Genomic DNA, 24,293 nt, shown 5'->3' on the forward strand with positions numbered 1-24,293 from the left:
ATGTTCTGCATTATTTGCAGTGTGCTTGCAGATGTTTGTGCATGCGTGCCGTATTTGGCTGAAGATCTAAACTCCCTGTAAAAAGCACATACACTGAAAGCTACTATACACACCACTTTCGTTTGCCAGCTGCATTTGATCGGTTATGTAGTGGTTCCGATATGTGCACCTGTGCATCCCTTCAGATCATTCTGCTTGTGCTGACTAGTACGTACAGTTGTGTGTCTGTTACACCTCACTGAGTAGCTACTAAGGGCCGAAGTTTAAGGGCAGATTTAATGACAGCAAAATTTAGTTCAGGCAGTTTTTTGTTTCACACAAATGTCCACTGAATACATTTATATATAATAGAATTCCACATACCTATACCCTACTCCGTGACTTCAGCTTTAATTAACTCGGAGTGCTCTCCATTATTTTGTAGTGTCATAAAAAGAACAATCTTTTTCAAGGAGTAGTGCATGTTTAATTAATGTGCCGAAGCATAGGCCCCAAGTTTAAAAGTCTTCGTTGGTCGTTTTCCTGTGTCTTTCCTTGCACTGTAATCACTCTCGAAACAAAATACCAACTGGACCATACCGATACTTTGCTTTAAAAAGTGAAGCTTTGACTTTCATTTTCTTTTCTTGTACAGAAACCACTATGAAAAGATTAACCGCAGATTTTCCAAAAAAGGAACTTAGTGGTCTGAAGTGGTTTGCTACATGGATTCAGCATCCCTCTAAGGAGCATTTATCTAGGACTAGCATCATCAGGATTTTTGTAATCATGCTTTCATAAGTAGTGAATTTGCAGTTCTTGAAACATTGTTTGAGTATGTACAGCCAGTGGCAGAACTTTGTAGTACGCAGAAGCTGCAAAACATTTTGTCAGGATTACTGTATACCACAAAATGTGGAAGCATTACATCAGTCCACGGCAGAAGTGCTAAATGTGGTACAGAACTGTGGGCTTTGTGCATTCAATGCAAAGTGCTTGTCCTCTTCTTCAGTTTCTACATTCCAAGAACTTCTGTGATTATGTTCAGAGTTAAAATGCTTTATGAAATGGTACTTATAGTAAGCTTTCACCACTTGTATCGCAAACGGTTGAGTATCTCATTTGCAGTTATTGTGAAACCAGCAATCTCTTAAAAGAGCACAGACACAAAATTTTGAAGGCAAGATAATTAGTGATATAGATTTATGGGGAGACATACACAATATCTATGTAATAACAAGGACAAATATAGTTTAGAACATATTTAAAATCAATCTTAAATTGCATGCCACATGACTGAGTGATATGCTGAGCCTCTCGCGATGCCAACATCAATGCGGCAGCAATGTGTACAAAGCCATGTCATGAGTTTGTATTGGATGGTTGCTTGCGCTACCTGCGATTTCTTCCTCTGTGCTTGCATCTTTGCATGGGCTGGCTGTCAGTGCAGCACCCGCATCACTGTTTTGCGTGGTCACATAGCCAGCTATGTTTACCTTGCTGCTGGAACAGCTGCTGCCTAGCTTGGTGCTCTGTGACTGGGCACTCTAAAAACTATCTCTAAATAAATGCCCACACTCACGAAAATGAGGTTTCCAAACGTGATAAGTTCGCTGTAAGTTGTCTATTGCAAAAAATGATAATAATACTAATAAAAGAATAACAAGGTTTAAAATTTTTGTGTCGGCTTCTTTAAGCACATGGGTGCTCTTGCGCACTCATAAAATTACAATCTGTTTGAATGTTGTCCTAAGGGCTATTTGCATCTTGCCATGTCATATTAGTGGCGTGACACTGTAAGTCCGTGCCATGCTAATCTTGGTCACGTGTGGGACTGTTATTGACATGTATTAGCTAGACTAGTGTTGACTCTTGCATTCTTCTGTATAAATATTGCACTTTTTTTTTGTGGGGCTTTGCGAATAGGAGTACTTTTGGAGTAGATTTGCATATAGTGGGCTTTGCCCAGCAATGCTCTTTCATAGCAAACTGTCACAGTATTGCGGCACATAATCAAAGACGCACTGCAGAAATGCTTTCTGCTGACCGCAGCTGAGTTTAACATTAAGCAAAGGAACTTAGAATTGTGCAGTTTTATGCCTGCATGTGCCATGCTAGCAGCCAGGAAATACTTGTGGGAATCGCACAAGTGCTTTCTATTATGCATACTTGCACTACACACATGAAGCACATCTTGGTGCAGCTACATAGAAAAAAAATTGTAAAAAACTCATACACCAATATTTTATTCGGATTGCATTGCTCTCACTAAATTTACACTATAGATTCAGTTTGATCTAGTGTGCATGTGACCAAGTGTACAGTCTGTTTCACACTTAGGGGAAATTTCGTAGTACGTGGCATCGCGATGGAAGTTGTGCACCGTAAGCAACTCACGCGTGCGCAGACACTTGAAGGACTTGAAGTTATGTATGAAGCGTGGAAACTTGGGCAAGTTGGTCGAGAATTGCCCGAGTTGGTCTTGCCCAAGTTGGTCAAGAAACTTGGGCAAGAATTGAACGCAATAGAGTTATCCTGTACCGAGTGCGTATTTCAACCACTTAATGCATACTTCTTATTGCATGATGTTACTGAAGAAGTTTCAGTTGTGGATGAATACAATGTAATTGATAAGGATAAAATTGGCTTGAGTCAGTGAAGCTTTTGCATATGGCTGCATTCTGTGTAATGGGTGGCACACTTTAAACCACAAGCAATTATGCGTGTCAAATGTTTTCAAACTTGATATGCACCACAACGTGGACTTAAAGGAGCAATGACATCAAATTTACTCATGCCAAGACTTTTGCGTCAGGGAGTAGCTATAGACCCCGTAGCAGTGATTCGCGACCTAAAACGCAACTGAGGGATGAATAACTATCACTTTTATTGATTTATATCACTGGTATCTAGCACCATTCAAAACGACCGGCAATTCTGCCATTTTTAGCGCTGGGAGCACCAGCAGTGGCATAAACATGTTAATTTCATCACGAAAATGTAGCATCTGTGTCACTCATCTCCGTAGAAACGAGCTGTGGCAGCCAAAATATTGCATACAACAAAAAGCAGAATTTTAAATTTTAGCATACACCTCGCTGCTTCATGATTTAGCAGTGCGCTGCGGATGACGACGAGAAAGGGACTACAGGGCAAGTGATGCGCAAACTCACAACTGGTTTATTCACATCTTGCAAAGTGTCAGATAGGATGGATGAAGTGGAGGGCAGGACATCACAAAAAGACTTAATGTAAACAAAGATAATTCACGCATATGGCAAATGCCATTGTGTATGTCACTGTCTTGAAGTTTTTCACAATTTCTGGATCACCACATTGTTAGCCCATGGTGGTGGTGAAGACGTCAGGGAGATAAAAAAGCCCTTTTCATCATAGCTGCAAGACAGGAATGCATCAGTACACTCTTATTACACTTAAAACTGGCAGAAATAAAATTTGTAGAAAGTGACATCTGCGAAAAGTTTGTCTGTGCTTACGATGGCTAATGCAATATGCATGCATTATCTTTGTTTACTTTTATTTAGTCTTTTCGTGATGACCCCATCCATCATATCTAATTGTTAACCTATATTTAACACTTTGCAAGATGTGAATAAACCAGTTGTGAGTTTGCGCACCTCCTATTTTGCATTCGCTTTCTTACCCTAGTCTCGTCATTCGGAGTGCAACAAGAAATCAACTAACCCAATTCATCGCTCTGCTGACTCAGAAAATTGACATGAGTGCTAACTAAAACTCGTGCGTCTACTACTTTCAGGACCTGGAAATTTTTTTCCAGTTCGGTGTTATTAGCGAGGATGACAAGACGAGGATGAGTGACACCTTGCTGCTAACACCGATCTGCAAAACATTTTCCAAGACCTGAAAGTAGTGGATGCAAGAGTTTAATTTAGCACACGTGGCAATTATCTGACTTACACACGACGTTGGAATGAAGATGATGTGTCGTTTTTATGTAACCTATACCCTTCGACATAACCTTTGTTAGTAAGGTGTACCCTCCAACGAGCTAAACAGTTTTGTATAGTTTTTATTAATGTCCATACTTTTGCTAAGCTAAATTTCAAGACAGCTACACTTCACAACTCATGGAGGTATGAGGGCTTCGATACAGATAAAACTTTCAGATCTCGTTGACAGTGAATAACAACGAGGACTGCAAAAAAGAAAAGAAGAATGAAGGTTCATGTCTACCAGTGTTCTGCATTGCTTTCCAGAAAAGGGAAAACGAACAAGGCTACTAAAGCAAAAGAGGGAGAGAAGGAACGCTGTTCAAATCCGTCCCTAGGAAAGCCCCAGAAACGGAAAGGTATGTGCTAAGGCTCTCTTCTTGTCTGCTTTGCAAGGTTCTCATGGAATAGAAACACTAATTTAGGTATAAGTAGCACCTATAGTCAGGCACACGCCTGTACCTGTGTATACTGGTGTCGGGAACACTATTGGCTCATACACTTACATCAGTGTCTACATCACCTTTAGCGGCTAGGTTCGCATCAATACAACATGGTTGTCTCAAACGGTTCCACATTTGAAGTCATGATGTAACATGTCATTTTGTGAGCATTATACGTAGGCTATTCACTTTTCTCCCTTTTTCTGATTTCGTGAAATTTCCTCCACACACCGTGGATATCTGTAACTTGGTTATTCTGCTCGTAGATTGCCTTGTTCGAAAAATCAGTTCTGAGAAAGCACGATGGGGAAAGGAGGTATATGGAGGTAAAAATAACTTTTTCATAAATGTTTCTTGCCTTGGCCTAGCAGGCCACTGCAGTGCTGTTCTTTTGATGTTTCATGTTCATGTGCTGGAAGTTGTCAATTTGCCATCACGCTGTGATATGCTTGCCTTGTTAGCTCAGGTGGTAAGGCAGCCTAGCGTCTTAGTAATGCGTTGGCCTAGGGGGCTAAATTCTAAACCTGGATGAATTGTAACAGCAAAGCTGTAAATCAAATTACAGAGATGGCAGTGGTGTTGCTAAACAAGTTGCTGCGCCATTGGCTAGCAACTGCCGAGCTTAGCACGTGCCCTACCGACTGTCGAACCATAACGATGGCAGTGGTGCTGAAAAAAAAAAAAAAACAACTGTCACTTTGTTGCCTAGCAACGACTGAGCACAGCACGTGCTCTGTGATGGAGACAGCTGCATGGCGTCTTATGGCAATCTGAAGCCATGGGATGCAGAGCGTAGCTAGAGTGACGCCATGCAAAGTTGTGTTCTGTGATGGACACCAACGTGCATAGCGTCCCATAGCAGTTTAAAGCCGTGGACATGAAGAGAGAAAACTAGATAGAAAGAGGAAGCAAGCATTGAGAACAGATACTGCACCGTCTGATCAAGCCGCACATGCACGTTAGCCAAGCCACGGCCATTGATGCAGACGTGCGACAACTCCACTCTACAGTGCATTGCCTGGCTGTGCCCGATTATGCAGAGACAGCCATGGGATGCCTTAAAATACTGTGTACTCTCAAGGCAGATGACTCGCATCTCGAAGATAGATGTGACGATTGACTGGAAGTACAAGCTGCACCCATGCTTTGCTCAGCCAGGCTTTGCGCGGCTTAGTGCAAACTTCCTGATTTTGTCAATCTTTCATTATTGATTAACCCATTCGCTGAGAAATCCGTGTGCATTTTTTTTGTATGTTTGTGCTACAAATGGGTAGATGACAGTTTTTCTTATTTTTTACGAGTTGTTTGCTATGGTAGCATTTTGGCTTAATCTGCGCATGAGGAGGCTTCAGTTTTCACGTCAAAGTGCTTCACTTGTCATGTGAACAGGTGCTGCAGCGACGGCGGCAGCTGCTTCCCACCAGCCAACTGCTAGTCAGGCTTCAGAGTCTGGTGGCGAAAGACGGAGAAAGAAACGAAGGCGTCTGGACACCCATGTTGAGTCGGTGAGATATTCTAACCACACTCTCTTTAAACTTTAAACTCTCTTTAAACTTGAGGTGTGGGAAAACTTCGACGTCACCTAGCCATTGAAGTCCAAGCAGTCATGGATAGAACTGCTCCTTAAATCTCGAAAGAAGCTCCATTGTGAAATTTAATTTTGGATGTGTAGTGTTTTGCATTGTGATAAGTTGTTGCAGCATTAGCCTACATTTTTGATGGAGCCATAAGTGTATAATTACCATAATGCATGTCTAGTTTCATGATAGCTGTGCTAAAGGATTTTTCCTCTAAAGGAGAAAGCATTCTTGTCCGGAGATCAAGGTGCGGATACCAGAGGAACTGAAGCCATGGCTTGTAGACGACTGGGACCTTATCACAAAACAAAAAAAGGTATTGCCTTATTACTTTACTGCATCGGACAGCTTTCATTGAAAGCCTGATACTCTGTGTCAACCACATAAAGAAGATTAAAAAGACATAGTATTTCACTGCTCATATTAATGGTTAAAAATTACTCATTTGAATCCATAATTAATGTGGAATGTGGGTGTTGTGTAGCCTATATAGGCTTGCATATTATAGAGGCCTGTGACATGAACAGAATTAGTCTCGAATACCAGGTTCTGTCATTAGTGTTCCTTTTAAACTTTTCTTCATTAATAATAATGCCGTGCCCTGCCACGGTGGTCTAGTGGCTAAGGTACTCGTCTGTTGACCTGCAGGTCGCGGGATTGAATCCCGGCTGCAGCAGCTCCATTTTCGATAGAGTCAAAAATGCTGTAGGCCCGTGTGCTCAGATTTGGGCGGACATTAAGGAACCCCAGGTGGTCGAAATTTCTGAAGCTCTCCTTTACGGCGTCTCTCATAATCATATGGTTGTTTTGGGACAGTAAACCCCACATATGAATATCAATAATTGATGAACTATGCTTTATTTTTTTTTTTTTTTGTAATTGGTGTTCTGATGTTAAATGTGCGATTGCTGTGTTTGCATGCAGCTTGTACAGCTTCCCTGCAATGTCACTGTGGACCATATTCTCGCGGATTATGTGAAACAGACGACGTCAGTACAAGGAATTTCATCTAAGAAGTGAGTAACCTTACTTTAGCTTACCTGTGGTGTATAACTCTATTTGCCTGCAGCTCGTTTCTCTATTGTCTGCCCTGTGAAGACATTATGCAAAATTTGTTGCCATCTAGCAGCCGCCATCCGCATTTCCACTCCATATGTGCTCGCACTCCGCACGAACACATACAGAGCATACGCATTGACATGTGGCGGCTGTAAAAAACTGCAATGCCAACATATTTTCGTGTGCCGTCTTGTTCAGATAGATAATACTGGGATGCTGGAATTGTGTTACAATTTTGATGAGTAAATAATCAAAATGGCTCGTGCTTTAAATTCTGCTCCCATATTTGCATTCTACACACATACAGGTTTCCATCGCAATAATCATTATTGTTGTACCTGCCCTAGCTGCAGAGATATTGTGGCCTGAATATTGAACAGCCGTAAAAAAAAGCAGAAAAAACTGAAAACGCACAGCTTCTTCAAAAAGTAACAATCATGGTGCGCATGTTCTGCAATCTTCATAAGGGTGCTCATAAATTCATTGCAGAGCTTCTAACATAGGTCCCGGCAAATTATAAAGAAGCGTTAAAGTCAATTCACCATATTTTTGCAGGTTCTGCATGTTAACGGCACCGAGAATCTGGACAGTTAGAATTGCATTACAAAAAAATTGCCAGTTCCTGGTGTGTCAAAATTGCCAGAGAGATAGAAAAATACTTGCAGAAACCAAATATGTCAATTTTAAAAAATGAATTTTTTTGTCACTTTTTGGTTCCAAAGACCAGTCTGCCCCCTTAATCAAGTTCTTTTACACCAAAGTGTCACATTATGGGCACTGCACAAGTCGTGCCTGATGTGCAAAAGTGACAAGGACGGTTACATGTGTTAGTGACAAGGAAAGCATGCCACATACTGCTTTCGCAATATGACAGGTGTCAGGAGGTCATTCTGAGGAAAAAAGACCGAAATCAGAAAACCAGCAGTCTAACAAAGAAAGAAAATGAAGTAAACGTGATCAAGTTTTCGTGATTGATGCTTTATTGTACTCAATAATTGTTAGAGGTGTGAGCACAGAGTGACATTTTCTTTTCAATTTAAAGAACTTCAGTCCTAGCACTTCCAGTTTTCCAGATTAAGAAAAAGAAAGTACTCTAAAAATGAAATTGGCACAATGTAAACAGCCGATACGAAGGGGGCAGGGTCAGAGATCCATCTAAACATGAAGTGGGGTGGAAGATGATGTATTTCTTCAAGGCAGTCATGAAAAAAACGAATCCGTTTGTTGAAATGTTGGCTTTAGCAACGCCACGTGTTCACAAACTTTACACCTAAATATGCTGTCAAGGTGCGATGGGTGGGTGTGAGCCCATGCTACTCGCATGGTTGGGGAATAACTATGGTGTCTGCGAACAGGCAAGATGACAACAAACTAGTTAGCTAGGAGGAGTGCTACCAGTTTTTTCTTTATTTGGGAGAGAGGGGGAATTTCTTTATTTGGGAGAGAGGGGGAGAAGGAAATCAATGTTGGATTCGTGTACAAACGGCGGCCAAGCTGAGCCTGCTTGCAAGCACAGTTGTCAAGTGTGAGGGAACCACTGGGAAAAATTTACAAGCAGGGGAGACTTATTTGACCTTTTATTATGATAATAATATATAGAGAGTGGAGTCTCGACAGGTTTTGCAGCAGCCGTCATGTAGCTTATAAGCAGCCATCATGTAGCTTATAAAGTCCAAATTAACAAGATCCCCCAGCGCAAGCTGGCGCGACGAGCGCGGTTGCATAGGATATCAAACAAGTCAGCCCTTGCGGTGAAACTGCCTTTTTTTTTTTTGTCAACTGACGACAAAACGCTTTATGTTCAAACGGCGTTAAGGATGCATGAGAGCACTTGTTTTTTTATAGGTGGCTAACTTCGTCGGTCATTGATTGATTTGATTGATTTGTGGGGTTTAACGTCCCCAAACCACCATATGATTATGAGAGACGCCGTAGTGGAAAACTCCGGAAATTTTGACCACCTGGGGTTCTTTAACGTGCACCCAAATCCGAGCACACGGGCCTACGACATTTCCGCCTCCATCGGAAATTAACTTCGTGGTTCAGTTAATTTCAATGTGCACTGGCTAATTGTCACATTCCATCGGTTTTGCAATTTAAGACATGCAACAAGTGCTTGGACATATGCGAGCGGCAGCTGCACTACAACGTGCCAGACGCGCACCCTACGTGGATATTTAGGCTTAACTTTACAATAGGCATACTAAAGAACGTTGCTCAACATGACATAGCGGCCTCACCTTTTTTTTTTCTTTGTCAAAATCAAACAAGATGTTTCATGCCGAATCTTAATTTGCATAAATAAGCCGTTAATAGCACACAGTGCCAATTCCTGTTGCCCATTGGCCATGGTGAATACATAATGGTACCTTGCATCATTTGCGTGCGAAAAAAAAAGCCACTTTTCTACGTTGTTTAAAACAAATACGAGAGGCTATCGACCGCGTGCTAAACTTTCAACTACGGAGACACCCACAGCAGCACAGATACTTCGGTTAGGAGCAAGCAAAGCGAATTGGTGGCATTGTGAAAAGCTCTAATGGTGCTTCTTACGACAACCAAGAATAATTTTGGGCCTTAAACGGTCTGATGCGGTGTAAACAGGTGAACTAGTGAACTTTGGCGCAGTTAGTACTCGAGTGTGCGCAGCAAGGCACAGGGATATAGAATTGTAGCAAAATGGTGCTATTGGATCATCACTGTGAACATATAATGCCTTGAAATAGTGAAGCATACATCACCGCGTGAACGTGTTTGGTTAATTTCAGCAGTTACTTTGCTTCGAGATCTATAGTGCAGGTGCAGGTTGAAAGTGTGTGCACTCCTCTTTAAATCATTATGGCTCCTCAAATTTAGCTTGGCATTGTCTTTTGCTTAACGTTGCCTCTCGCTATAAAAAACTGGTCTAAAGAGATTATCAAACGTCTCTGTGTGTAATAGTTGCATGACACAGTTGTGTGTGAAAGTAGTTTTGTGCATTACTTTATATTGACAGAGAAACCACCGTGAGTTACTTTATACTGTTCACTAAAGTAGTATTTCACCGTGGGAGCACTGCCTTTGTTTTCAACATCTACTCTATGTATGCAAAAAGAAACATATTGTTTGTTTATGTTCTAGGTAAATGACTGGGAACTCTCAGCTCTTCAGCCTGAATGACTATACAATAGCACCTCCCGACTACCAACGGAAAGCCATCTGAAAAATGTAAAGCTGTGCTACAGAAAAAAAAATCTACAATCACTTTGTCAAAATAGTCTTCCCAGTACTTGCTGCATTCATCTACCCATAGGTTCTGCTCCAGTAAAAGACGTTTCAGGTGAGGAAAATTGTTTTCTTTTCGCGGAGCATTGCTTAGTCGCACGATGTCGTGCTTCTGTGTCGGCGCTGGCGTTGACCACACCCCCACTGCGCGTGCTCGGCTCGTCTCCTATGCGCTGGCAGAAGGCCTCTCCTTTACCTCCCTCCCTCCTCTCTCTCTCTCTCTCTCCTCCCTCCTCTTTCCCTCCTCTTTCCCTCCTCTCTCTCGACCGCGAGCGGAGTGCACGCTCGGAATTAAGTCAAGGCGTTTTTACTTGGCTTTCGCATGGCTTTCTTGATACACTCCGCTTTCTCAATATTCGGCTTTGGTAAACACTAAATAGAAATAGCAGTAGTTTTAGGACCGCAGCGGTGTTCCAATACGAAGTAGGGCAGAAACACGGAGATTGAGGTGAAGGTAGACATAAGTGGAGGGTTATGATTCGCTGGAAGTGGAGACCGTCTGCAATTTATCTTGCGTATCAACGTGTATGCGTGTCGGTGAATGTGTGGTGGAGCCTCCGGAATGTAGGCGTTTACACTTGCTTCAGATATTCAGGTCGTCTGTTTACGCCGCGCAACTGCCAACTGAAGTTATTTTGCGTGCGTTTACCGCTGTCAATACTTCACCCCTTGAGCAAAACGTGCCTTTTAGATGTCGCATTCGAAGCGCTGCAAGTTCTTGAAGTAATACTCGGGCATTTTTCTCGCAGGTACGCTGGAAGTTCACTGGCATCGAAATGAGGAGGAAGATGGCAAGTGTGCGCCAGCCTTGAAGCAGGCGAAAGTCCCTGCTATCAAATGGAAGGCAATGAAACTTGAGTATAACCGAACAAATTCAACAGACGGTGCGAGACAGCGTGCGGCCAAGTTGAAAGCTCTCTATGCCGGTTATTCAACAAGCCAAATCTTCAGCACCATCCTTGATGGTGAAATTCTCACTCACATCATTATACAGACCGACAACTACGCAAAACAGAAAAATGAGCACGGCTTTTCTCTCGACTTGGACGAACTCAAGAAGTTCATTGGCATTCTCATGCTCTCTGGCTACCATAGTCTTCCAAGGCAAAAGCTCTACTGGTGCGTCGACGAAGATGTAGGAGTGCCGTATGTAGCCAAGTGCATGACCCGAAATAGGTTTATTGAGATAAAAAGGTTCTTGCACCTAGCCGACAATAACTTGATTGGAAAAACAACTGACCGTATGTTCAAAATTCGTCCGCTCAGGAAACATTTGAATGAGAGATTTCAGCAGCATGGAATATTTCATCAAAATCTTTCAGTGGATGAGTCTATGGTCAAATATTTTGGACACCATCCTTGCAAGCAATTCATGCGAGGCAAGGCGATTCGTTTTGGTTATAAGAACTGGATGATGTGCAGTGCGGATGGTTATTGTTATGCTTTAGATACGTACTGTGGGAAATCAGCATGCACAGATAAAAGTCCTCTCGGCTCTCGTGTTGTCCTCTCATTGCTTGAAGCAACTTCCAATCCCAGTGACCATTTTGTCTTTTTCGACAATTTTTTTACTAGTCACAGTCTCCTTCTTACTGTTCGTGATAAGGGATTTAGAGCTACAGGCACTCTTTGCGAAAATCGCCACATGAAGTGCCCTCTGCCAAGCAAGAAGGAAATGGGAAAAAAACAAAGGGGGCAATTTTGCCATTGTTTCGACCCTGCCGGTAAAGTTCTCCTACAACTGCAGTATGGGAGGGGTTGACCTCTTAGATCAAGCCGTAAACAACTACAGAATTCACATTCGTGGCAAGAAGTGGTGGTGGGCTTTGTTCACACAAATGCTGAACATGGCCACGGTGAATGCTTGGAAAATTCACCAAGTAGTTTCAGATGAGCCTATGGACCTCCTTGCGTTTCTACGCACTGTCACAAGATACTATCTGCGTCTCGGCACAAGAAATCAAAGTATCCGCCGACGGCCAGCTTCAACTGTGTGTGATATCGTACTAGACAAAGGGGGCCATTTTCAACACAAGTTAGAAAAACAACTGCGGTGCCAGTCTTGCCACATGAGGTCAATGTGGGCATGTGTGAAGTGCGATGTAACGCTGTGCTTGAAACATGGATGCTTCAATAAGTTTGATGTGTCGACGTAGCACCATGGAGCAAATTTTTGTTTTGCTATCAAAAGGGACCAGTGTACTATAAAAAGTACACTACTGTAACTTTTGACGGAATAAAACTATTTTTATAAAACTTCAGGAATTTTCTTATCTTGATGCTTTGACATCGTGCACCTAAAATAAAGAAGAATGACCGCGTAGATTTTTCTTGGTCCCTAATGGGTTAAATAATGTATCCCATGAATGAAGACACCAAAAGAATAATAGCGATAACAATCGTGTAATGACTGTATATGACTAATTGCTACCATAGCCTCCACGTTAACCGCATTTAGGTTGTATGTTTTGTGCAGATATAGTGTTCATTTTCAAAGTTTATTTCTCAGCCCTGAATATTTTGTTGGACAACTTTTATTTACCGAAGGTGTGCATGTTTATAGTTAAATTGTACAAGTTTCAAATATAAGATTTTCAAACTCCCTTCATCGGTCCATTTCCTCGCGTTGGTAAGGATTCTTTTACCATAAATAAAAATGGTCTATGGTAGAAATGTGGCATGCATTTTGAGGTGGAAGCACAGTAGACTTTATCAAAAAGAGATGCCAGTTATCATAACAAGGCTTGCTGCTGATTCTAGTACTATATGCATATGGGTCCACCAACGCATGTTACACTTGAAGTATTGGAATAGATTAGGTGTAAATGTCGGACACACAGGTGTTTAAGGAGATGTTTACAGTCAAGCTTAGTAAGACTGTGGCTTCATACCACCCTTTGAGATTCGACTATATGCATTCTTCCTGAAAGCACATGAAGTGCAGCACAGTAAATCTGAAATTACAAAGTGCATGTAATATCTCATTGTATCGCAATTAAAACTGTGCGATAATGGAGGAAAAACTCCCTCTTGCATTTTCAACAACAAAAACAAGTTCTATCTACAGCCGATAACATGGTTAAATCAGTGATTCAATTAAACGGTGCAAAAGAGAAAAGAAGTCAAATGATTTGTGCTTATTTGTAAATATCAAATGTACTACTGCTACCTGGAGAAGAGGAACATAGATTAAAAACTCAGAAAAAGCTTAAACAAAAAAAAAGAAAAACAGGTAGAAGTTCCTATGCCAGCCAACCATGCAGTCATATAATTTTGCTGCGTCTGCTTTGGGCCTACATAATAATTTCCTCTCTTGTTTAAAATAAATTCCAAGAAATATGCTGGGTCTGCCATCCCATCATTCTCGCTACTGTCACTGCCTGTGGTTTGCAATTCAAACACAGATCCCATTTCCCTATCACACTTTTGTACATTTCACTCTTGTTAGTGTGATTATTGAAACAAAAAATATTCTTTTTACACATACTCTCAATAAAGAGTGGATGATTGTGGTAAACTGAATACTCCTAAGTGGCTCTTCAAGGTGATAAAACTTCTATGACAGCCGTTAATACGAAGTCGTTACTTTTTGGCATTCCCTAAGCTTGTTACAACAGCACTGTCGTGCATTTCCCTCTTACAAGAAGACTGTTTAGGGCAAGCCTAAAAAATATTTTACATGATTCTGCAATGAGAATTCTTTTCTAAGATCCAAATTTATTACAGACTTCAGATTGCACATACGTACTTGTCATTACATAATATGTGGTACAGAAGAACTTGACACATCACATAGTAATTGGAATGGGAAGACTTACAATCACAGTAACCATCACCAGTGTTAGGATTGTAATCTGCCAGTTGAACCATAAATTTTCCCACTCGTCATAACAAGATACAAAGGCAAGGGAACAAGGGAGCACGTAAGAGATTTCCATTCATTGATAATCTATGTGCTTGCATGTTTCGAACATTTTATTGAAACTCATGTGCTGTGGTCGAGATTTTACAATTTATTAATTTATTATTGACAGGTAAGGACAAAAAACACTTTCTGTTCTTACATTGCCAAACTACATTCTTTCACCCTCTGACAAAGCGACACCTTGTGTAAACACTGCACACATGCCTCTATTTCCGCTCTTGAACCTGCCACGAGAACATATTGACATTTAATTAACAGCCCTCTAAAGCTTTCAGTGATTTTCAACTGTGCAATTCATAAGTAACATGTACAATTTTGCAAGTCAAGTGTTTCTGTAATGTGATATAAGAAAAACCAGAAGTCCTCACGCAATATATGTCTTCACGTTGTCTGAAAACTAAATGTGTGCGAATATTCAACCTTTCGAATATTTTTCTATTAGTGTTTGCTATACCATTCAATTTGCACTGAAATTTCTACTATTCGAAGTACTTGAACTTCCTAAAGACAGCTCAGACCTCTCTACCTTTCTGTAAATAAATTCTCTCTCCTAAAGACAAATACAGTCAACATCCAATAGGCAGAGACCACTTCAAAATCTTTATATATATATATATATATATAGCTCAGTGGTTAGAGCATCGAACGCGTTATTCGAAGGTCGTAGGTTCGATTCCTGCTCACAGCTGGTAATTTTTTCATCCACTTTTCTTTCTTCTTTCTTCTTATTTACATTCCATTGGTTCTAATAACTTCCCCTGTACATTCCTTGGCATTACTGTCTGTTATATCTCAATATTGTGTTAAAACACGGAAATACGAGCCCTTAGGTATACACTTCTCTCCCTTATATAAATATATATATATATATATATATATACACACACACACACACACTTCACCCCCCTTTACTGTTGCATTGCAGCGAAGCTGCCTTGTTTCAACATGGAGATGCACTGCTATGTTAAAATAACCCCTTCGTATTTTTGAATGCTTCACTGCATCAGACTTCAGTATTGAGTCAAAGCTGCCTCTAGGGCTACCCTATGGCCATAAATTAGGCTTGTGCGAATATTCGTATGCTTCAAATATTCGAACGGATAATCCAGTATTCGAATTTACTTCGAATGGAATTCAATTTATAAAATCTTCGAATTATTCAAGACAAACAAATAAATACATGATGATAGTTATAGCACGAGAACAGAATGACGACAAAATGACAAGAAGGATGTTCTGTTCTCGCTTTAACTATCATGTCATACCAACTAGCCCAAACTGCCAGACTTCGAATAAATACATTTTAGCCTTTATGTACACCCTGTAAAGGTGGTTTCACTGCAGTGAAGACTTGCTAAGCTATGAAAGCATGTGTCCAGGTGTATATTAATTCGCAAATAACTTTTTGTAAAATTGGTTTCACTGTAGTGAGCTAGTGCTGAGCCGTGCAATCACCAGTCTAAGGGAAATTTGCGATGCTCCTTTTCAAGGCTAAATGAACTTGTTACCCTCAATTAGACTGATCATTTTTTAAGTTACGCTTGTTATACCACCTCATATGCTCTAAGTATAGAAAATGTTAAAATGTAAGATATTTTACAGGCTATAACTTATGTTCTACCGAAAGTCAAATCCTGCTACTATTCAAAGTCGCTTCCTGTTCCTTTGATGCAAAAAAATGACATTTGTACAAGCCTTGTTTTAACTTAAAAAAAACATTGTGCAGGTTAGCTTTGTCACGACAAATATGCCCCTTTTTATAATATGTCATATATATATTATTCAATTCGAAATTATTTGACCAAAATCACTATTAACACAAGCCTACCGTAAACATATAGACTCACGAAAGCACTCATTCGAATCTATGCAGTAGTGGTGGGAGCTTCAACGTGCTGTTTTGGGCCAGAAAGTCAAAAAAAATTTAATGAATATTTTCAGCATCCGAAACTTCAAATGTCTTATACATTGAAACGTACAGGGCAAATTAGTGAATTCTTTGTATCCCAAATTATTGGGGCTTCCACTGAAGCTGAAGGAGAGAGGTGGAGGAATCAGCACCTTTTCATATATCACATTGGTTGCACCGATTCATGTAAATAAATACAATTCCGTCTCTGCATTGTTGCATCTTTGATAAATCTAGAGAACATCACACCTCCAGCACTTCAGCTGTTTAGCCAAAAGAAGCACTTCCACGTTTATATTATGAGAATGGTCTTAGGGGTCCTCCCCAAGCTTTTTTTTTTCTTTATTTTGACGTCAGAGTATTTGAAAAAAATATTAAGCAAATATTTGACAACTATTTGAAAAATATTCTATTTAATTACCTCTCAAACTTTAATATTCAAATTTGCTTCGCACCCAAAATTTTGCTATTTGCTCCGCTCTACTGAAAACACAAAAACAGACTGCCTGTTTTAATGACAAAAACACAGGTTTCATTGCTATGTAGTAGACTGATCACATATGTAGTCGGAGGTTTCTTGGGCTTGCCTGTTTGATACTGTTATCACTTGCATGTAGCCACATGCACCTTATTCTGTCCATCCTGCTATCATAATCACAATGAGTGCGAGACTATGCTTGGAGGGCTGCGTGTAGCAGTCATGATGAAGGGTGATACCATACATTCCGCCAGCGAAAAAATGGGAACCACCCATCCAATGTAATGTCTTCAATTCATCTCGTGGCAAACTTGCCAGACCAAACAAGGTTTATGTGCAATGAAATAAATGCTAAGGGATGCACATGTTTATATTATTTTACATGTGGATACCATGTGTGCGATTCATCAAAGGGAACAAGAGTGCAGTTTAGCCAAGAGCTCACAGATCATGCACTACTTTGTGCCGACCTATACGTGATCTCTGGCTCGACTGCTGTGAGAAATGAATAACAATCCAGAGTCATTCAGAACCCTAGCTCTACAAAAAGCAAGTTCAGTATGACAAGCAGCCTGTCATAGCCCCTTCTGCTTTTTATTTTATAGTATTCCATCAACCTTCTTGATTGTAGGTAAGCAGCACTAATACAACAACTAGGAGTAGGCATGTTCTGCAGAAACATGATTTTGCCTGTCCACTTTTGCCAGAATGTTAGCCCCATTGCAAGGTAAAGCAATACTGGTTTTTGATTTCTGCGTCATGTCAAAATTTATTAGTGTACCAAACAGAGCACAGGATGCTGTGCTCATACTGAAAAAACACTACTATAACCAGCGGGTTATATAATAACTCAAGCTGCATGCTGATTTCTCAGCATGTTTCACGACATCTGCAAATGTTCTGCAGTGCTACAGGCAAGTAACATACGAACAGCAGTGCAACAAATAAGATTTACTCATGCTTCCGAGGTTAACAGCACATGAAAATGGGTACGTGTCACACATATGTACAACATGCACATTTATAGTTTTCGATAACAGCTTAACTGACGAGAGTTGTCAGTTTCATAGTAGTGTTTGTAAACAGGAAGAAGGGACATTTGTAACACATATACAGTTGAATCGTGAATGTTATTGGAATGTATTTACCGTCGTGTACTAGACATAACAGGCACACAATTATAAAGATCACAGGAACAGTATGGTAACTGCATTACTACCAGCTTCAAACTGCTTGGTGAGCCAGTTTGTCCATCTTTATTTTTGGCTAAACTGCGAACTCAGATCAATGATTCAGAACCTCGCATAATTACACCATCCATTCATTCAATCGAGCAATAGGAGTTGCTACAGAGAATAGGTGCTACTCCGAGACTTAGAAAGGCTAGTTACAGCTTGCTGTACATGCGGCTTGTTGTTTTCAGTAGCTCCTGAGAACTCTAGTGAAGTACATGCATCACATGCGTCTGGTTGAGATTAAGCTCTCTAAATATGTTCGATTAGCTCTTTCAGAGCACTGTGTTCAAACTGAGAGTGTGAACAAGATCTGATCAGGTGACACCAGCTGTTTTTATTCTGGCATTATGTCAGTTGCTCCAGCAAGTCTTGTTTCTTCGCAAGAGGAAATGCAGTAATGTAATTCCTGTCCCGGCCTTCAAATACTCTAGCAAGCGGCTGCACTGCGTATTCTCCCGTTTTTATCGAGAGCAGGCTCCACAGTGTTGCACTCCGAGTCAGAGCACAGTGGTATCCAGCCAAATGCACAATAAATTTGCAGAATAGCTATAACACTGACTGTTGCCAGCTAATTAGCAGTGTATCATAGTAAACATCTTCATTTCTCTCCTCTCCATCTAGACGCTCCTTAGTGAACTTCAGGATTTTGAAAAACTTAAAAACAATGCAGACTAAGTCATCAGCATTGCCATTTAGCATTGCAACAGGCTACATAGCTATGGTGTCAAGATAATAAAATCAACAACGATCTCGGCATGTACAGCCTTTGTCAAAAGCACCACACGGGCTACTCGACACCTACATGTAAATAACCGGTGTGTGCCCAACATTTCAGAACTTTTGACAGCAAGCATGACAATACATTCCAGTCTTTGGGATGTTGGGACTTTTGGCATGCCTTGAAAACTTTCTACAGTTTGCAGAGGGCAATGCTAGTCGCAAGCAACATAGCTTGCATACTTTCGACAAAGACTGTACACTACTTCAATGCCAGTTAAGTACTGTAGTTTAGAGTTCATTCAATGACTAGCACATAAATAAGCATAAAACAGCATGCAATAAAGAGCATAAAAAGTAACTGCACAACATATGTTCGTGAATAAAGTATTTCAACAGGGCTCCAACAAAGATTCTAACTGTAGAGATTACCAGTATTTTGATTGCTGCGTGTGTTTTGGTTAGCGAAATGAAAGACGCATGAAAGCATAAACATCCCAATGATGTGCCAAGATCTTAGTCTTCCTCAAAAGTGCGAAGTTCTGCAGCTGGGTGTGCATTCCTCATGTAGACACGTGGCATGATCGAATCGCATAATACTTTAGATAGCCATGTTTAAATTTCATTCCTCCAAGTTGTTATTTTTGCAGTGGCTAAGTACAGCGTATCGCCTGCATTAGCAATTAATGTTTAACTAAATCACCTGGCTCTTCAGTCTCTCTTAAAATACAGCTTCTGTCAGTAGTAAAATTAGTAACAGTCCACTATGACATGGTTGTGCAAGAAATTGGGGTAACTGGTTAGAATAGACGCCTAAGTGGCTCCATTTCAAGAATCCTTGGATAATGATGCTATTTATGACTGTTTCCCGAGCGCCTCTCAGAGCAATCAAGGCTAAACATGAAATTCATCAAGGTGGAAATACATACTTTTTTCTATTTTTGCGCACAGATCTTATTCAGAACCAGCTTACTGCACTGAAGCATTGTATAAAATTCAATGGCAACTGCACACACACATTGACAGGCTGATAAAAACAGAGCTTCAAAAATGCAAGGAAATATTCACTGCAAAGGAGAACAAGGTGGTTCATAGGAGAATCAGAGGTTTAGAAGTGATCGGTGCAAAAGAACCTACGTCAAAGTACTATATTCCTGCTTTGGTATATGTCTTACAACAAACATGGACTGGATTTTTTCAGGTGAAAAAGAAATGAGCCTGGCAAGGCCTGAACACAAAGCATGCATGGCATGCCGCTGGTGGCAGAACACAAGCTCTCTAAGCTGCTGTGTGGCAGAATTTTTGAGCCGCAAAAAGGAATGGGTTCGTGTGCCATTTTACGCGGCAAACCATGTGGCGCTTTTTGAAGAGACCAATCAGGATGGTTCCCTCGCCCTTTCTGCTATGTATATTCTCCGTATAAGTGAGGCGACCCGGCCAGATACAGATTGATGGGGAGACTTCCTTAAGAACTGGTTTGGCTTGCTCAGGCTTATGGGACTGACGTAATCCTTTGCCTACTGCGGTGTAAATTGGCATGACCCACCAAAAATGTGCCTTGGAGCGAGTGCCTTGGCATAAGCTGGGAAGACTGAACAACCGTGGCAGCTCTTAATGCCAATGGCGCGACACTCGCATATTCACGCTAGTGTGTTCAGGCAGCACAGATTCTGAGGTATCTCATTACAGTTACAGAGGCTAGGGTGAATGAAAGGAAAGAACATAAGGCTGTACGAAATGCTGAAACAGGAAAAATAGGTCAGTTACATGTCACAGTGAAAATTTTTTGCATGCAAATCGGTTTTGATCCAATTTATTTCTCATTCATTTTTCCTGATTCCAAATTTGGATGGAACACGTTGGCCTTACTATGCTCACCGGCCCTTTTCAATTTTCAGAGTCTGCTCTTTTTTTTCAACATTTCTATTTAAGAGAGGCACTTTGAAAATATATTTGTGCAACTAAATGATAGCAGTCTTTTAGAAAAAAGTACTTCAAAACCCATAACCTGATTATGAGGTGTGCCTAAGCAAGGATGCTGCATTGAATATGACTACCCAAGGTTGTTTAACATGTTAGCATGTCAATCAAAGAACATGTGTTTTTGTATTTCACCCCCACCAAATGCGGTTGCCACTGTAGGGATCGAAAACACATCTTGCTCAGCAGTTTGACAACATAGCCACTCAGCTACCGCAGTGGGCTATAGAAATACTTTTCATGGTATTGAAAATAACAGACAAAAAATGTCAATAAGAACATCAAGAGGTACCAAGACAGGCATATGCCTTATCTCTGCATTCACTCATATACAAGGACTTGTAGTGGAAAGTAACAGATGACAGTACAGTGAAAACGAGCACGAGAATGAGTGATACAAATAATGAAGAATGCTTAAATTAACAAAAATGTTTGTTGTGTTTGAGTACACACAGACACCTTGCAAGACATGCGAAAAACCCAGACTTGAAAAAAACAATGCAGTCACAAGCTGCAGCAGTCACCAATCTTTAAAAACTTTCTCCAGTAATTAGTGTAATAAAAATATGATTAGGAACCTTGATTCCACTTCCTCCATATATAGTATACTGAGCATGCTCAATTATGAAAATGTTAACTAGGGAATGTAGATTGAATTATCAGTTAAGAGCATGATTTGCTCTTCCATTGGTGGATTTCGGGAACCTACTGGTCCAGGTTTCCTATCAAAGAAGATTATCAATGCCATAGAAGAAAGTTAAGACAACAAGCAAATCTCTTGCAACACAAGCACACTGATCTATCTCGAGCATTGAAAGTTGGGCAAACACCGAGCCACTAAGCTGCCAGGGTCAGTGATGACGCGACCGTGCAGATTTGTTCTCACAGTTGAGACCCTTCAAACCAGCCATTTCTAACTGCTGCCAGCTTAGGTGCTGCTGGAGTCAAAGTGGGAGTTACGAAATGATGGTCAGGGAGTCAGCAAATCGCTGAGAGAAAAATGGGAGTCAAGAAGACCGGTCACACAGAAAGGTCAGTGACTCATGCCAGGATGTGAGTAAAAGTTAGTTGAGAGTGCTCGCATCCCTGTCAATCTGGGTAGTAAGTGAGTCAGCGAGGAGAGGATCACGGCCCCAGTAGTAGACCGGTGGCCCATAGGAAAAGCAGTCCTTTTTGTCAAGGATCCTGTCACCATCCACGTAGTACATCATGTAGAAGTTGCACATTTCATCGTTGCCTGTAGAGCTGCGAAGTGGAAAAACAGGATCATCTACTATTGTCCTTTCCTTGTGCTTCAAGGGAACCTTGAGCTTCATTGCACAAATGTTATCCCACAATAATTGTGCAGCTGGAGAGTGTTAGGATCCCCCAGCTTAAGCTCCCAGGCCAAAAAATAACTGTACAACTAGACATGAAGCATTGAAACAAGTAAGCTGGCTCTGCACTTGCTAACAATGTTGAATGATGCAAATCACAGCACTTACAATTGCAAGAAAAGGTTTTCAGGTTATTACTGCTGCAGTCCATCCCAAGTTCTATTCACATTGCCACTTGTGATTTGCTTATTATTTTCATTTCAGTTAAATGCAGTGATTGAATTCTACTGTGCTCTCTCCGGCTTCATTGTCTCTTTCAGCATACACTAGGGAGTAATAAATAATTGAGCCTGTCAAATGCCATTGTTCCTCTTGCATATTAAAACTAGTGTCACATATTGCAGCCTCCTTGTGCTCTTGCAACTACTACCAGTTTCCACGTGTGTAAGAAATAAAAACAGAAGTTAAGGCTGAGGCACAGATTTTCAGATACTCAAACATATGTAGCCATTAAGATAAAGTATGAACAAACTCAAATTAGCCTCCCAACACAAAAATAAACTTGAAAGCCAGAAGGTTGGCAGCAAAAAATACTGCACAAACACAGCAAAACAGCTTTACACAAACATGTTTTTTTCAGGCTGGCATGATATAACTAGAAGTCCCACTCTCCCACTACCTCTACATAATTCGCAGTGATAGACGCGTAAAGATACATGCATATATGTACACGAATGAAATCTTAAAGCTATTTCAGTGGTGGGAATGCCTTCCAGTATTTTGAAGCAGCCATTGGAGCAGGCAAAATCTACTTTCGGAGCAGCTACCTTTGTGTTTGGAGCACGCATGGACTTTCCATGACACAGATGGAGGAAGAAAAATTTGGCTTTAATATAGTTTAATGCAGCTCAGTGGCAGAGCATCGAACGCGTTATTCGATGATTGCAGGTTTGGATCCTGCCGTTGGCAAGTTATCTTTTCATCCACTTTTCTTTCTCCACATTTGCATTGCGATTACTTTTAGTAACAACCACTGTGCTTTACCTGGAATTTTTGTCTGTTAATTCTCATTAACATTGTTTCTAACAAAGAAAAAAAGCCCTTGAATTCACACTTTCCTTCAATTAGTTTACATATTCGCTTATAAAGCAACAGGAAGGCCACAAAATAAGCACAAAAAAATAAACACAAGTAGAGTTATGTACAGAAGTGGTGACACAAGACAGTGAAGGATATATTGCACCAGCAGGCCAGCTGCAGCATGAAGTTTATAGCAGCGTGTACACACACGCACACACACGCATGCACACACGAGGACACAGACAAATTGAAAGCTTGTCACAGTAAAACCTCATTAATACAAAGACACATGCCAAGAACCTGCCGGGAAAGGGGATAACTGCGCACTAAACGTTGTAGGACTCGTCCACCAAGTACTTAGGCGCGCGCAGGGTGCCCCTTCAAGGTGGAAACGTGGGGGTGTTCGTCACAGCACTGCCCTCTCTATCATGTGAATGTATGGGGCCTGCCTTTGTGCCCCCCCCCCCCCCTGGCACACGCCCATGACAAAGAACCAATTTGTGTTTCTTTACGTGCGCCATCACCGCTAAAGAAAAAATCAATATAGTGCCACAGCAAATATTCCCTGATGTGCACGCCACAAAGCCACTTCTTTCTTTTTGCCAATGTTCAGGAATGATTGGCATTCTCGTCCAATGGCATGCGGTAGAGACACCACAGAGCGTTTCGAAACTATTACAGGGTCTGAGATACACATCCAACGCAGCGACTGACATCGAAACGCAATGGACATAATCAGCTCTCCGCGATAAATGCATACCTTAATCTGCTACATAGCATTTATTTTTATTTTTAAGACGCGGTGTGATCGCAGGTAGCTGATCGTGTACTGGCTAGTTGCGTGCAGCGCTTCGACTATTTGGCGTAAGCACCGTGCCGAGTCACTTGCGCCCACTCCACTTCAGACCATGCACAAATGCAGCATGAAGCCTGTTGAGTTGATGCGACAATGCGAGCTTTCTGCAAGCAATGCTCTAGTGGTCCTCGCAGCGGACAGAGGCACGTTTGGGCTGTTGACTCATGAAAGCGTGTGCTACGCTTGCCATCTCCGTGCGCGCGCTCCACAAGGCTCAACTCCGTAACAACGAGCTGCTTTCGTTTCTGCAAAGCGGCGCATGCTTAACATGGTCCTGCACAGGTGGCAGTGATCGGCACCTCAGTGCTCTCGGGTAGTTGCCAGCTATTAAAAGCGTGTCGTAGCTTAAAGGTGGCGCTATGCCAAACACGTAGGCTTTGTGTCAACGATAAGTGATATTGGCATGCCTTTCAGTAGTCGCCACATCGCCTTCGTTCTTTGCCAATGGTTATCAGAAAAGGCACTGCCGCGATGGTGCAGAAGTCAGAATAATTAATAGTCGAT

The 24,293-nt window shown here is 41.2% G+C and overlaps 1 protein-coding gene and 1 pseudogene across 1 annotated transcript in view; one reads left to right on the forward strand and one right to left on the reverse strand.

Annotated features, from left to right (window-relative positions):
- LOC142761736 (mortality factor 4-like protein 1) overlaps window positions 1-10,340 on the forward strand; it is a 32,685-nt pseudogene extending 22,345 nt beyond the window's left edge.
- Window positions 1-24,293, reverse strand: part of Phm (Peptidylglycine-alpha-hydroxylating monooxygenase) — an 80,080-nt gene that overhangs the window by 37,165 nt on the left and 18,622 nt on the right. The gene's annotated exons all lie outside the window — the stretch shown is intronic.

The sequence above is a fragment of the Rhipicephalus microplus genome, chromosome 1, assembly GCF_043290135.1.
Source record: "Rhipicephalus microplus isolate Deutch F79 chromosome 1, USDA_Rmic, whole genome shotgun sequence".
NCBI lineage: Eukaryota > Metazoa > Arthropoda > Arachnida > Ixodida > Ixodidae > Rhipicephalus > Rhipicephalus microplus.